At 41.7% G+C, this 16,344-nt stretch overlaps 1 protein-coding gene across 2 annotated transcripts in view; it reads right to left on the reverse strand.

Annotated features, from left to right (window-relative positions):
- XPNPEP1 (X-prolyl aminopeptidase 1) overlaps positions 1-2,319 on the reverse strand; it is a 35,883-nt gene extending 33,564 nt beyond the window's left edge. Inside the window, exon 1 of one of the 2 annotated variants that reach the window (XM_035133137.2) lies at positions 2,193-2,319. The gene's annotated coding sequence lies outside the window, so the exon portion shown is untranslated. The remainder of the gene's footprint in view (positions 1-2,192) is intronic. The other variant, XM_035133138.2, reaches the window with a different exon arrangement.
- Between the last annotated feature and the right edge of the window lie 14,025 nt (positions 2,320-16,344).

Below are 16,344 nucleotides of genomic sequence, written 5' to 3' on the forward strand. Positions count from 1 at the left end.
CCTCTATCATTGAGCTACACCTCCTTGTCCTGTGGTGCAAGTTAGGCTGAGGAAGTGGCTGGCACACAAACACCCAGGGAGTTTTGCGAGACTTGAACCTGGATCTTAGTCCAGTGCTCTAAGCGTTATGCAACATAGGCCAACTAAGCTAAAATAGCAGCGTGCCTGTTCAATTTGTGTACCCTGCTTTTTCATTAATAACCACCAGAGCTGTTTTCAACAAGAATATAACTAATCAAACCAAAATAATCAAGATTTTAGTTTGATTATTTATATTCTTAATTGTTGAGGGTTTCCTGACTTGTGGGGGGTTGGACTAGATGATCCTCATGGTCCCTTCCAACTCTACAATTATATTATTCTAACCAAGCAAACAAAATAGAATAAATAGTAGCTGAAAATAGACCTACACACGAATATTATTTCTGCATTTTATTTATCTACTGCCTTTGTATACCCGCAAAGCAATGCAAAGTGATTTGAAATGTAAAATACTTAATAGGGTGGAAGGGAGGCCTAATAAATGAGTAATAACAAAAATAAGGTTCAAAAGACACACACGCCACAAAAAGCAAATTATTTTTTTCTGGTGGCATCTTCAGGAGCTGGTGAAATGAGCTCTCTGTTCATAGCTTCTCCTCTTCCACCTTCCCTCAGGGTGCACTGAGGGTCTTTAAGTAGCCCCTGGGAAAATAAGTGCTCCACAAAATATGCAGAGTATATAAAACAGTTTATTTATGAAACTGTTACTATGGCTGCTACATGGGCATTCAGGAAATGGGTCCCCAGGACTGTACATTAGAGAGTTCTGCCATTAAGACACGTTCTGGCCTACATAAGCAATTTACAATCCAACCATACACATGTTTCTTCAGAAATAAATCCCACTAAGTTCAATATGTTGCAATAGGCAGGTGTTCACAGGATTTTAGCTTGAGGCATAAAGTTTTTCACAGAACAACCTGCCTTTTGCAGGTTCACTACTTCAGGGAACTCTGTAAAGTACCTGGTGCCCTGAGTTTAGAAGTGCTGACTTCATACAAGCCAAGTTCTTGTTAGAACACTATTTAAGGAATACTAAACCAATGCTAGAATACAATGTGTGGTCAATATGTCTAAAATTCTGTTTGCTTCTCAGGTGCACATCTGAAATCTTGCATTATAACCTTGCCAGAACAGCTTCTTCTTTTTTTTTTTTTCTTGTTGCTCATTATTGTAAAAGAAAAGAAAGCTTCTCATCTGGCCCGTTAAAGGTAAAGGTAAAGGTACCCCTGACCGTTAGGTCCAGTCACAGACGACTCTGGGGTTGCGGAGCTCATCTCACTCAATAGGCTGAGGGAGCCAGCGTTTGTCCGCAGACAGCTTCTGGGTCATGTGGCCAGCATGACTAAGCCGCTTCTGGCGAACCAGAGCAGAACACAGAAACGCCATTTACCTTCCCGCCGGAGCGGTACCTATTTATCTACTTGCACTTTGACATGCTTTCAAACTGCTAGGTGGGCAGAAGCTGGAACCAAACAACGGGAACTCACCCCGCCGCAGGGATCTGGCCCGTTAGTCATATTCAAATGCAGATTCACTTTCATTAATAAAACAATTGTTCTTAGAGAGAGCTCATATTTTCCTTTTGGTTCCATCAACTGCTTTTTAAAAAACATTTCCTAAGAAGTCACAGAGCAACGGGGGGGGGGGGAGTGTTCAGAAAGTCCCTTATAGCCAATATTCAGCATATTTCCATTGAAGGCTGGGATCCTATTGCATATTTACTATGGAATCAGCCCCAGTGAGCCTATGGGGATTTCCTTCTCAATGAAAATACACTGGATCCGATAGATGCACACCACGCAACACTCATACATATGCATACACACACTTAATAGTCTGGTCTGCATCTGATGAAATGAGCTGTGCTCCAAGGAAGCAAAAACGTGCTGCTCTTTTAAGATGCCACAAGACTCTTCGTTTGGGCTTTGCAGGGGGAAATTTAAGCCTAGCCATTTTCTTTACAGCCTGAAATGCTTTATTTTATTAGTTTATTTCAGATTGCTGGAAAGCCGGGTCCTCTGTTTCACAGAAGTCCCCTGCAATACATCAAGCTGCGGTTTCCGCGTCCCTTCTTTTCCCCTGCCCTCCTCCCGGACGCGCCACCCGGTTTGTACCCAGCGGCCATCCTGGCCCTTCGGATCGCTCACCTGGCCGCCTCTACTGTTTTGCCTCCCTCACTTCAGCGCTTCCGGGAGGCTGCCATGCAAATCTGACGTCTCCAAGCCCCGTGAGCCACCGAGGCCGGGGAAAGGGAAGGGGCGGAGCAACCTCCGCTTCCGCGCCAGTGACGTCGCGGCGGCGGCGGCGGCGGCTCCCATTCATGCTCGCCGCCCGCAGGAGGGAAGGTGGGAGGGAAGGCAGGAAAAGGGCTTCCCTTGGCTCTGGCATTCTGAACTTATTCAATTATTAGCTGGTGTGCGAGGCGGAAGGAAAGAAAAGCCGCCCGGGGAAATAATTTTTCGCCACCAACACACCGCTTGATATTTAACACCCCTCAAAGCCGCTTACGGAAAAAAAGATAAATACATTTTTATTATAAATGGATAATTTTAGTTATTTATTACCAGCGCTTTAAAAAAAAAAAGCTAAGGGGCACTCTCATTTTGACTCAAGAAAATCACCATTTTATAGTTCAAGTCAGGGAAAATAAATACAGGAAATGGACAAAAGTACAAAGATTCACCAAATGTTTAGGGGTATGTGTACCCCTGCATCCCCCCCAGAAAAAACACTGTTTATTACAATACATAATACATGGGCATAACCAGGATTTTTATTAGGCCTTTTGTTTGGGGGGGGCAGAACCTCACTTTGCTATGTATTTTTATTTATTTATTTTTATTTTGGGGGCAGCTGCCCCTCCTTTGGCTACGCCCACGATATAATACACTGCTCTTCTTCTGAGGAACTAGGGAGGTTTGCACTGTAAAAAAACAAAAATACACAAAAGTATCTAGCAGACAATCGCTGCACCCACAAACACACTTTACACACACAGTTTTAGTGGCCATTGATTGTTTAATTAGCCCACAGCTTGGGAGATTAATATTTTCAGCTTGTGCCTAAAGATAAGTAATGAAGACACCAGGTGAGCCACCCTGATAATAAAATAAGAAAAATAATAATATAAGACTTTTGAAAAGTTGAAACAACAATAGACTGGGATATGAGGTATACATCTACAAAATAAATTGCAGAATTATATCCAAGTTTTATATATATAGAAAAAAGGGGGGCAAGAGAGATATTGGGCTCATTTATTTCCATGCAAAAATCCTGTGCTTTTGTTATGGTAGAAACCCTTTTCCCCTTGGCAAGGCCACAAGTGTAATAGTGTAATAATTTGAGTGGTGAAGTTTACCCATCATTATCTGCAAAGTTGTAATTTCTGCCTGCCGCTAGAACGAAAGATGAGACAAGCAAATGAAAAATAGACCTTATTGCTTTTTTGAATTTGTAGAGGTGGGATTCCCCCACACACACAGTGCAGAGGGGGGCATTCACTGAATGTGACTCCACTCCCTCACCCCCATGACTGGCATTGTCTGGTTTATAAATATCCAAATAGGCCTAAGGAAGCCAAAACCAATCACAGCTCCTCTGTGTGTTTCCCCATGTTTCTGCTCCTCATAATTTGCAGCAAATGGACATATTTACTGGGCTGTGCAAAGCAGGAAGCAGGACTTGCTGCTAGTTCAAAATCAAGTAAGCAACTTGGACGTGGTTTGCCTTTGATGACAATCAAATGTTAATACTGTAATCATCTTTATTGAATTAAAATACAAATATATATACAGACATTGAGATAAAAAAGAAAAGATTAAGACAAAAAAAGAAAAAGAAAGAAAACATACAAAAAAAAGAATTTTCATTATTATACAATCATTCATTGAATTTCTAAATAAAGGACTTCCAATTCTTCTCATTGTACTTGTATTGTTATTTATGTTAAACGCACAGCCTTCTATTACGCTGATTTGTTTTCATGTACTCTAGTAAATTAACATTTACACATTGTATTTTACAAGGATCAGTTTAGTTCCGCAAGGAGATTGTTATTTGAACAATATGTTTTTAGGTAATCTTTGAATATTTTCCATTCTTTCTGGTTTGAGAGACCTCTTACTTTCCCTGTCATCTGCCAGTTTGAGGTATTCAATCATAAGAGTCTGCCATTCTATTATCGTGGGTGTTGTTTCATTTTTCCAATTTCTTGCCACTAATATTCTGGCTGCTGTTGCTCCATACATAAACAATGGTCTTACATCTTTTCTAATTTCCGCTGACTGTAAATCTAAATAGCTTTTTGAATTCATTATATAATTTATCCCAAAATTCACGGATGACTGTGCAATTCCACCACATGTGTAAGTATGTCCCTGTCTCATTTTTGCACCTCCAGCAAGTTGGTGATCTACCTTTATACATTTTAGCAAGTTTTGCTGGAGTGTGGTGCCATCTATAAAGCATTTTCATTACGTTATCCCTAAGATTATAGTACGCCATGAATTTTATGTCAAATGTTTGCAGATTCTTCCTATCCACCAGCATCATTTTATCTGTATGTTGCCTTTCCTCAAAACAATTTATGCTCAAAGCAGCATAAAAGAAAGCAAAGATACATCTCTAAAGCAACCATTGCAAAAACAATTCCAAAACGGGACAAAACAGTAACATAATAGAAACATTGGGGGAAACCAATTTTCAGCACTATAAATTTAACACAATTACATTAACAGCATGGAAGTAGCAACAATTAACAAGGGAACTTGACAGTTTCAACTTGAACCCAGAAACACCCCTCCTATTATGCCTGTCTCCTGCAGTCAGTCTCTCTCCTGCAACAGCTTCTTATAAGACCCAATGGCAGTGGGTAGGATATAGTAGCCTCAAACATCCCTCTCATTTTGTTGTTTACAGGTCCTCTGCTGCAGCAACTTGCAAGGCATGATCTTGCTCTTAGTTATTTATGCCCCACAAGGACCTATAATGCTTGCATGTTGTTGTTCATTCAAATACTGTATTGTTATTTTCTAATAAAAGTATAGAAGCCATAGGGATGTATCCAGCATTCCCTGCCCACTAGTGCAAGGACCCTTGCAATGGCAGACTGGGAAGTTTTAATTTTACACTACAGAGATAAACAATGCAACAGGTGCGCAGGCAGAAATGTGTGTGACAGGTTGCGCCATCTCACCTGCAACAAAGCGACCAGCAACCTGTTTGTGCATTATCTTGCTCAACAACATTCTGCTGACGTAAAAGAAAAACTTTGGCAGCAGAATAAGTACAGTATACGTACTGCTAAGTGACTTCAACTTAGTGCTACCTTGGATACACTGTTTTCGTTGCATCTCAGCAGATACCAGTTTTCAGTTTCAGTCCTCTACTCCCATCCAAATCCATATAGCCTCAAAATGACAGGCATAATTACAGCAAAATCTGATATATTTTCCCTGATTGTTCCCTCAAGTATAACAGCTTGCCAGTTTATTTAGCCTCAAGCACATTTTCACAGGTGGCTTTTTGCTTAGCCCCCTTTAAAAAAGGGAGTTTGTTACAGATGACCACTGCAGTGCTATAGGATTGCAAAGGGAACTGCTATGACTGAAGGTAAAAGGATTTGTGGTGCAGGATTTTTTTGATAATTGCTTCCAGGTTAGAGCGTGTTTGCTCCAGTCTGGGGTTACCCACAGGACCTGCAGCATGCAGTAGAGTAATATAATCATGTGGCTTGCAGCAGCCCCCAGTTTATAACTGCCAAGGGAAAGCACAGCAGATCATCTGCTTGGTTTTATTGCTAACAGGCTAATACTGGGAGGAATTTCCCTTCATCCATCAAGTGAGCAGCAAGTGCAAGAGAACTTTATGGTACTATGATTGTAAAGTTTGATCTATTGATGCCTAGGGGGTGGTTCATTCGGTTTTTGTGTTTTTGTTTTAAAAATTGACTTAACCTAAAGTAACAGCTAAATATTATTAATGAAGTTACATACATTTATGAACTGTGCTTTTCACAAATACTGCGACAGAATTGTATGGGGCTGCAAAATATGAGAATATTTGTTACCTTATTAGTTGTTAACAATTTCATTGTTAAAAATTTCAGTGGATTTGATGGATAGTGTTAATATTGGAGCTGCTTAACAAAGGTTAAAGACGGGTTCAGTTTCCAGAAAATGCATCACCACAAGATCAGGAAATAATTGCCATATATATGCAGTTTTGTATAAAGTTGCAGTTTTGTATAATTGCAGTTTTGTATAATTGCAGTTTTGTATAATTGCAGTTTTGTATAAAGTTGCTTATTCTAATTTGTATGTATATATGCAAATATGGAAAAAAATTACTGTAATTTAAATGGAAATGCAATTCATCTCAACTCAGTGAGGCAGGTGATCTGTGTACCTGTTCAACCTGCTCTTCAGATGCTAGTTGTTAGTGGACAACTTCAAAGCCCCTGCTCTTTTGTAGTTCTTTATTGGACTTGGACCAGACAGCCCTTCAAGTAGAAAACACCTTCAAAGAGAGAATATTCCTTTGTAAAGTAGAACATGTGGCCACCCCAGAAATCAGACATCCCTGCGCCTGTTCTCTGGCCTGCTAAATCTAGTCCAGTCAGGAAACAGGACATAGTGAAGTCAAAATGGACCCAGTAAGTCTAAAATGAATAACCGGATTTTGGTCCTCTACAGGCAGAGTTGGAAAGAAAATACAAACCAGCACACTGCATGATAGGGTCAGGACATCGTGCATTCTGATCACTCCAACTCCCAGGCAAGAAGAAGGTAAACTTCACTACCCTTAAGCAACAACAGGAAGGAAGTAATGCTTGCTCACAAACAGTTGGAAGTGAGGAATATGATCTCCGTTCCATGAGCAATACAGCTTTTTGCTTATGAAACACCAGATCTGGAAACTGTGGTAGTTCTGCACTAAGGAAGAAATTCCAAATCCTCCTCCAAATAACCTGTTTATTGAGCAATCGTCCTAACTTGTTTGCCCAAAAACATATGCAGAGCTTAGATTATCTCCAGCCTTGAGGATTCGTTCTGGTTTGTTTGAAAGGTGATTATACAACATTGACCCTGAGGTGCTTATACATCTTCATGTTGCTCATTCATTTGCCCCACTGTTTTCAGCATTTCCTCATCACTTTCCTAACTGCAATGAGTTGGATATTTTGTTTCGTTGTCTTTAAAAAAAAATGTGGATTAAAGTATTTTTTTGCCTTGGTACAACTAATGCACTTTAAGGGCACAAACCTAAATTTCCCCTTCTTGCTTGAATACTTCCTACAAAATAGTGACAGCCTAGAAACACCCAGAGAGATGCGGAATTTTTATCTAGTGGACACAAGTGAAATCATCTTAAATGACATAGTTTAAAATGCACAAAAACACAACAAACAACTGAGGAAGGAGTCTTACTGAAGACATTAGGTTAGTACTTCTTACACTTTGGTGTAATCAACCAACATTTACTCAGAGATGATCCATTGAAATCAATAAATCTAAGTGAGCCAAAGCCATTAATTTCAATGGGTGTACTCTGAGTCAGAGTTGGCTACAACCTTGCATTCTTAACTTTCGTCTTGGCACTACTACTCACCCAGTCTCTAGATGAAGAACGGGGAACTTGTGGTCCCCCAGTCACCATTGGACTATAACTCCCATAATTCCTGACCATTCGCCAGATTGACTGGGGCTGATGGGAGCTGGAGTCCAACACCAACCATCCCAGTTCTACAACTTTAACAGAATTTACAATAAAATCAAAATGAAATAGATATGGATACAAAAGTCTAGTTGCAACAGCTATAAGCAGCTTTCAACATGATTCATTTTCTCCATGTGCAGCAAATAACATAGTATGCAAGCCCATTTCCTTGGAATAGCCAGTGAACCATATTATGAGTTCAAGGCCAAAAAGAAAAGAAAGAAGATAGAGTTCATGTTCCCTGGATTGGGGGGGACGAACGACCCCAAACAAATATGGAAATATCTTATACATTACTATAAATAATGCAGACAGCAATGTATCTAATGGTCTCACGGACATCTCAAACATTTGGATTCCGAAATCTAACTGCTCATCTAAATGGAAATGCTATTTACGCAAGTCTACGGTTACACTCAGAAGGTCACAAGCTGGGTTTGCACAAGTGGGAGCTGTGGGTCTGAGTTCTTTGTAGCAGATGGGAGAGATGGATAGGACAGCTTTCTGTTCCTGGAGGAAACATTCTGTTTTCTCTCCTTCCTTCGGCAATAAAAGAAGCCATGGCTCCCACTGCTGTTTGTGAAGGGAAGGGCCTTAGTTTTAGTCCCTCTCCCACACAGCAGCAAAGGGCAATTTGCATGGTAAGACCATTGCAGGAAGTGAGATTTCCATAATTGCCTATTAGCTGTTATTTATTTAAGGCATTTAGATGCTGCCCTTTAGCCAAAAAGGCTCTTTGGGTAGCTTATGGATATCAGTTCTAAAGCAGTTCCCTCAAGTCCATAATCTAAAACAGACACAAGACATGAGGAAAAGGAACAGGAGGAAGGAAGGAAAAGCAAGCTAAAGCTCGTTCAAGTTACTGTTATTATTAATGAATTAAATAGTTCTGTCCATGCATATCCTGGCTATCTAGAATAGAAGCAGCCCCTCTATGATTCCTGTGGAAGTTCTGCCTTCCCCTTGATAAACAGGAGTGGTTTCCCATGCATGGAAGCCTTCTTCTCTCTGGATCAGATCCAGGAGCACAACAGGTGGCAATGGCCAGGCAAGGAGGATGCAACAGTTCCTGTTAAACCTCAGATTCTCAAATTCTGGGGGATAGAGAAGGAAGTTCAAGTTTCTCCTCAATGTATCCTCCAGATCAGTTTTCATGATGGTCAAATCATGAAGCTGAGAATGTATGGGGAGGCCTTCTTCTGCTCTTGCAGTGTTGAATGGCAAGGAAGAGTACATGGCAAACACCATCTCTTTCTGGCTGGTTTTACCTTTTCCCCATGACCCACCATCACCGATACATAAAACACCTTGCAGACCAATGTGGTCTTGTTGTCAGATTTGTAATAGCATGCTCTCCTACTTTAAGCTAGAAATGTGTGAACTTCAGTGGTACCTCGGTTTACAAACACAATTGGTTCTGGAAGTCTGGACTTAACCTGAAGCATACTTAACCTAAAGCAAACTTTCCCATTGAAAGTAATGGAAAGTGGATTAATCTGTTCCAGACGGGTCCACGGAGAACTCAACCTGAAGCGTACTTAACCCGAGGTATGAGTGTAACTGGTTCCGGAAGTCCGTACTTAACCTGAAGCGTTCTTAACCTGAAGCGAACTTTCCCATTGAAAGTAATGGAAAGTGGATTAATCCGTTCCAGACAGGTCCGCGGAGTACTTAAACTGAAAATACTCAAACTGACGCGTACTTAAACCGAGGTATGACTGTATACTAGGATGCACTATAGATTTCCAGCACAAGACTAACCATGTCTGTTGTGATGTAAATCCTCTTGAATTCAGTAGGTAAGGGAAGTGAGTATTGCAGCCCAAGGCCCTACAGTTACAGCAGGGCTTAACTACAATGTACTTCTTATGTACTTTGCTGTTAAGAATACACACACATCCTGCCTTTCTAATAAAACATTGCTCAAGACAGGCAGCTGAATAGAAAATTCAGCACAAAAACATAATCAATGCTTCGTATATTATAAAAAAAACATGCCAAAGAAATACACAGCACAAATGCAATTGGAGATGAGGGGAGTTGATAAGGGAGGCAAAGCATCACATTCTTTTACTTTTACTGTTTCTCCTCTCTTAACAACACAATCCTATTTCTGCCCACTAAAAATTCCCAGTGAGTTCCGTGTGTGTAGCCCAAACACACACACCTCTCCAGTGGGTATAGGATTGCATCCTAAATCTCCCTCCTAAATCTGCTTTTTCCTGGAATTGCAGCCATCTGGCTTTTGTTACTTGCCTAGGCAAGTTAATGTGGAGTTCCGCCTTTTATATCAACATTGCATTAAGACTGTCACTTAAAATAAATGTAGCTGACCCTCCCTCCTCCTCCTCCTTCTTCTTCTTCTTCTTCTTCTTCTTCTTCTTCTTCTTCTTCTTCTTCTTCTTCTTCTTCTTCTTCTTCTTCTTCTTGCTTTGTGGCTCATCATTATTACCCCTCTTCTTAGTCTTCTGACATGTTGCTCATGACCTTGATTCAGTGAAAGGAATTATGGATCTCCATGGTTTAGGGAAATGTTCAAGACAGCTGGGCAAATCAGATGTTAGATTTTATCTAAGCTTCTAAATGATTGCTGGATTGTAGCCAGCCTTTATAGCTAAGATAGCAGCTTACACACCCTAAAATTGATGTTTCTTTTAAATGTCTGCACTGTTTGTTGCTTAGAAGAAAACTGGGATGTCCCTAGTGCATCAAATACTTAGAAATAAAGCTGTTTGGATAGTTCTCCTCTGGCCAGAGCAGTTGAAAGCAGTAAATTGATATTGCTCCCTCTTGTGAGCTGTGTGTCTCCTGTTCATTCGAACCAGCATATCAGGCAATGGTTTTTATTGGAAACAATTTTTTAAAAATATGCACAATTTGGTTCTAGTTGACCTATGTCTGCAATAGGAGCTGAACTTTTATCTCATCTTGTCTCGTAGGAATTTAGGAAATGGTTCAAAACATTGTTTCTTAACTGACTATTGCATTCTAAGAAGCAAATGTGTCCTCTCCAACCCCTTTCTCAAGTTGCAGACAAAGTGAAAAACAAAAATTTCACCAGATTTGGACATCTGATATTATTCCTGGAACTATTTTGGCTGTTTTGGCTTCACTCTGAGTGAGGAGTATCAGGGCCAGCCCTACGGTAAGGCTGGGTGGCGCAGGGCGCCAGGGCACCGGGCCACCAGGGGGCGCCGCGCCATGCTGCGCCCGCCAGGTGGCCGTGCTGGAAAACGGGTCGGGGGCGCCAGAAATGCTTAAGATGGCCCTGAGGAGTATGGTGGCCCTGCAAAGGAGTGGTTTAAGCTAAAGGACCTACTACACTGTATCTAGGCATGGACTTATACCAGCAACATCAGTTGCCATATACAGTAGAAACCTGCATAACTATGCTTTCAGCCTTTGTGTAACAGCTAACGCTGTTTAGGAAGTTGATTTTTCCCCCTCCTTAAAACCAAGAATCCCACAGATGCTCAAATAGTTTAGTATTCCTCTCAAGAAGTTCATTTTTTTGGATCTTAGGAGGCTTGTCCCCACTTCTCCTTCAAGCCTACTCCAGCCCTGTGTATTCCTGTAGGAGCAAGACTGCTTCTCCAGCTTCCTTCCCCTTGTCTTCTCTCCCTATCCTTTTCAACCACGTTTCCTGTTTTCCTCATATCACTCAGGATCTTGCAGGAAGCACAAGCCAATATGTTGTCCTACAAGGCGGAGGTAGTTGTGAGGAGTAACAAGTAACCAAAGGGTTAACTGTGTACTGTGCACCTGACCACTGAGGAAGATATCATGTTACAGAATGTACTGGAAGTGTTTCTTTGTGTATCAGTTGGTTTCGATTCTGCCTGGGAGACGGTCGCAAAATGTCTGCGAGCTCGCCAGGTCGTTTGTTGTTTTCTCTGTAAAATAAACTTCAGTAGTTATTAGAACACCTTGGACTCTGTGTGTTCTTAAGAGGCTTTTTATCCAACGGCTATACAAGCTACCGCTGTGCGTGAGAAAGGAAAAGAAGAACTCTGCTATAGTTTACTGCCAAGCCCGGGTCTACGGAGCAGAGACGCTAGAGAAAGCGTGCCGGGCGGCATTTAGTGGCTCCTAATTGAGTCATAAATAACTCAAAGGAGTCCTATATTTGTCACAGTAGTTACTGTGGTGCCCTCCACATGCTGTGGACCCATCAGCCCCAGCCAGTGCAGCTGATACTCAGGAATCATGAGAGTTGTAGTCCAAAACATCTGAAGGGCACCATGTTGGTTACCCCTTTCACGAGGGAAGCTCTTTCTATCCTTCAACTGCATGAGAGAGATTCTAAAGCACCCAGGGTGTTCCTTGGAATTTGGCTGAATGGCTGCCTTATTAAGGGCCTGACCCTGTGGGTATTTTCCAGAAAACAGAGGAAGCTAACCAGCTCTTTGTGTTGAAAGAGCCAACCATCTAATCTACTAAACTGCTGCCAGGAACCCATATACAGCCATAACATCACACCTGCAGTTCAGGGTCGTCTTAAGCATATCTGGCACCGTGGTGCGAAGATCCCTCCAGCGCCCTGCCCCCTCCCCCCGTTTATCAGTGCGGCTGTCTGGCGGGCGCAGCGCGGTCCGGCGCCACCCAGCCTTGCCTTAGGGCCGGCCCTGCTGCAGGTCACAGTGAAACCTCCTTAGTCTCCCTTCCTCAGGACTAGTTACAGGTAGGTAGCCGTGTTGGTCTGAGTCGAAGCAAAATTTATATTTTGTTTATATTTTGGTATGAGCTTTCGTGTGTATCTGAAGAAGTGTGCATGCACACGAAAGCTCATACCAAAATATAAACTTAGTTGGTCTTTAAGGTGCTACTGAAGGAATTTTTTTTATTTTGCTTCCTCAGGACTGGTAATTATTGGCATCTCATTCATTGCTCCTTTCTGTACCTTTCTCTCTTCTCAAATTTTCCTGTCTTCACATAATCTAATCCCCAGTTATTTGCAAACAGGAATTCCCCCTTGTGTGTTTAGGTTTCATCAGCAATCCTGCCAGTTTCCACACACCTGGCCTGCTCCAGATAAGGCAACTTTTCACCCTCCATCCGCTTCTATCTCTGTATTAGTAACTGAGTAAATATAAGCTAATGGTCCAGCCAATAAAGGTATGTGTAGCTTGGATATTAACTTGGAACAACTAACCTTTTTGCTGTTTTATATTCTGACCAAAGTCCAGTCTCTTGATCCTCCATTTTCTTGAGCAAGGTGATTCTTGCCCTTCCTAAGCCTGAGAGAAGCCCAAACCCATCCTTTAGTTTTCTCATGTGTGGCCAGTACATAATACCCATCAAACCCCCAGATTCTGTCTGGCAGAAAGTCAGGGAAAATCCAGGCATTAATCAACACCAACATCACCATCTTCCTCTATTCCTGGAGGGTGTCTACCACCCCACCCTCCACTCCCTGAAAGGAGTCGGTTCTCTTTTACCTGCCAAACATGAGAAGAACTCTGATTGGTCAGAAGGACCAACTCAACCCAATGTATCACTCAACCCAATGTGGGTGGGAGAGTCCTTCAAAGAAAACAATGGCACACAAGCCTTTGCCCCAGACTCTCACATCAGGTTCTGTCGTCTCCTTCCTACCATCCTACCGTTAGGGTCCACCATCCATCACTGACCATCAGGAAGCCTGCAACTGACTATGCTTGCTGCTTTGCTTTTGAAGAGGCCAGAACACTGTATTGTAAGTAAACAGCTTAGGATCAGTCAGGTTTGAGCCGCAGAGCTCAAATGTTTCAGTATTCTCTTTTGTCTATTTGCCTTCTTCCTTTCCTTCTGTTGTTTGTTCATACCCCACCCATCTGGCTGGGTTTCCCCAGCCACTCTGGGCGGCTTCCAACAAAATATTAAAATACATATGACAGGCATTAATACCTTCTGGTGTCATTTCCTGTTTTTTAAAATAATATGATCCAAATGAAACATTAAAAGCTTCCCTAAACAGAGCTGCCTTCAGATGTCTTCTAAAAGTCTGGTAGTTGTTTTTCTCTTTGACATCTGGTGGGAGAGCGTTCCACAGGGCGGGCGCTACTATCAAGAAGGCCCTCTACCTGGTTCCCTGTAACTTGGCTTCTCGCAGCAAGGGAACCACCAGAAGGCCCTCAGAGCTGGACCTCAGTGTCCGGGCAAAACAATGGGGGTGGAGATGCTCCTTCAGGTATACTGGACCGCTTTCTGTTTTTAAGAAAGCTTGATATGCTTCAAATGTTTGTGTGTTTGCCAACCTCTAGAGTTCTAGTCATCTCTCCCAAGCCTTGATCTCTGGGATTACTGATGACGAAATAAAAGGTTGGAATTGTTAAAGACCAGCAAGTGACTCTGATCCCTAAAAGTGAGAGAGAGTTGTGGGGCTGGCTTTACATACACCCTAGGTAAACTGTAAGGGATCTGGGTGGGAAATGCTGGGGGCATTGTACCTAGGATCTCAAGGCCCTTAGTATTTCCATGAGCACCTTGGATTTCCTTCCATCCAGGATGGAAAGCAGTGAATTTAAAGGGAAGTGGTAGCAGCTGTTACTGGGTGGCAGGGGGTGCCAACTTGAACAAAATACTGGGGGGACAGGTAAGCCCTGTTCCACATAAACAATCACCTAACATGGTCTACACACACCATTTAAATTGGATTTTCGATGGTCCTCCTTATTTTTCTGCTTTAACTGTACTGGGAGCAGTATATGCACAAGCATAAATAAATGGGCAGAAGAGCCCATTCAATCTACAATCCTATTTAGAATAAGCAAAATTTAGAATTGGCATGAACGATTAGTATAGCTGTAAATGAGAACTATTTGAAAGCTCGCTGAGATTAATGTTCTTCCTGGTGACCTTATTCTTGGTTATAGTTGAATAATGTATGGTTAATCTTTTAAATACCAGGGTGTGGGATGAGATTTGCAATGAACCCAAGGAAGATTTGATATTAATTTTGATGTGTTTAGTAGGAGCTTCAATAATCTCAAAGCCATCCTCTGTGCATAATGTAAAATATTTAATAATTAATTTATCAAACCTATTATATTTCAATATTTAGACTAGGAAATTACTACTTTGAGGATTTCGATCTTGACTATGCCTGATGGCTCATTTTTATTATTATTATTTTTTAGTTCAGTAATTGAAAGACATGCTTCCTCACCTTTGTGACATGGGCTTGGAATCTGGAGCTGCACTTTTTCCATTTCATTTGGATCATATTATTTAAAAAAACAGGAAATGACATCAGAAGGTACTAATGCCTGTCATATGACAGAGGATGTTACCCTTTTGTTATCCTACCCATATCAGGAAATAAACACCCCCTTATCACGACTCCTAAATGTCGCACCTTCGTCACTATTCCAAATCTCATTTCCCACATTTCCAAACATATGTTTTTTAAAATATATATTATATATCCCAACCCTATCTCTGTATCTGATGCAGGCTGTTTCCAAACACCACCCTCCAAAGTCAACAGAGAGAGAGAGAGAATTCACAAATATTTTGTTAAGTGCTAGGGAGAGAAATCACTAAGGATTTATCATGTAGCAAGGCTATATATGTCTACTGTATATATCTATCCAGATGGACTTTGACACTACTCCCTTTTTTTTATAGCCCTTTTATTACTTCAAAGAGAGGTCTGAAAGCATGCAACCAGTGATATCACTAGAGATATGCAGAATCCAAACTAAAGGCTGCGCTGGGCCAGAGGGTAAAAAGAATGGGTGTTCCACACAGATCCTTGTCGTCCTGTCTTAATTATTTATTACACCTGAACACAGCTCTTCTTACAAAGAACTGCTGACCCCTGTTTTAGAGTGTCAAAGAACATCATATATATACTGTCTCATTATCCTACTTGTAAGGTGACTCAGTAATAACAAATGTGAGACTGAGGTGGAATTGTATCTCAGCTGAGGCCACACCTGTGAGTTCTAGCTGGGATTTTAGAAAGCCCTTTGGGAACAGATTCAGGACTTGTCTCTTTTTAGATGTTCTTGCCTGTTCAAAGAAGTAGTATGGGAGATAGGTGCATATTCAGCCTCCCCTACACTAAGGGTAGAACCCAATCTGTGCGAGGATTTCTGCTTGTACAATGGACAATTCTCTTCCTCTCCTCCTCCTGTGTACCCCCTCAATCTATTCTACCTGGAGCAGATATGGGGAAGGTTTGGGGTGCACGCAGGGTGAGGGGGGGAGTCCCATTGTGCAGCTGGAAATGCTTGCACTGCTGAGACATGGTAACTGAATGCCCCCTTAAGCTTCCATCCCCTGAGGCCTCTGGCCTGTTTGCCCTTTCTAAATTGTGTCCCAGCAAAACATCACTTCCTTGCAAGGACCACTAAAGCAACAATTACAAAGCATGATGAAATGACACTTGGTTACACTGTACCGGTTACAGTGTATGGTCTGTAGCATATTTAATTCTAAATGGGACCATGCTCTCCTTTTGGCAGATCATGGATTCTCACCCTAATCTACCTCATAAGGTTGTTCTAGCCTCACAACAACCCTACGTATACCAGCTGGAATTCCATTGTAAAAGGCATGGTATAAATAAATCGGGGGTGAGCAGGATGTTCCACT

Source organism: Zootoca vivipara, chromosome 5, assembly GCF_963506605.1.
Source record: "Zootoca vivipara chromosome 5, rZooViv1.1, whole genome shotgun sequence".
Taxonomy (NCBI): Eukaryota; Metazoa; Chordata; class Lepidosauria; order Squamata; family Lacertidae; genus Zootoca; species Zootoca vivipara.